The 313-nt window shown below is 53.4% G+C and overlaps 1 protein-coding gene across 4 annotated transcripts in view; it reads left to right on the forward strand.

Annotated features, from left to right (window-relative positions):
* Positions 1–313, forward strand: part of MED12L (mediator complex subunit 12 like) — a 412,540-nt gene that overhangs the window by 397,111 nt on the left and 15,116 nt on the right. The window lies entirely within an intron of this gene.

Raw genomic sequence — 313 nt, forward strand, 5'->3', positions numbered from 1 at the left:
GGCTCTAAGTAGCTGTTGCCAGCCATGGAGCCCAGGCTGCTACTGGCAAGTGGCTGGGAGGCTGCAAGTCCTGCTACAAGCAGACTGGGCTCTGTGGGCTGGCTGTGGCCAGGAGGCTGCAAACAGCAGCTCTGTTAGCACTCTGGCACCTTCCAAGGTAGACGTGGTTTTCTCAGCACTCTGGCCAAAAAACATTGCCTACCCCTGATATAGAGAGTCATAGAGGCTAGGGGCAGACATTCATAAAGCTTGAGCCTGAATTGATTCAGGCATTGCAGGTTAGTCTAACCTGGCTAGGCTGAACTGGTTTGAA

Source organism: Gavialis gangeticus, unplaced genomic scaffold (assembly GCF_001723915.1).
Source record: "Gavialis gangeticus isolate Ggan-Ray unplaced genomic scaffold, GavGan_comp1, whole genome shotgun sequence".
Taxonomy (NCBI): domain Eukaryota; kingdom Metazoa; phylum Chordata; order Crocodylia; family Gavialidae; genus Gavialis; species Gavialis gangeticus.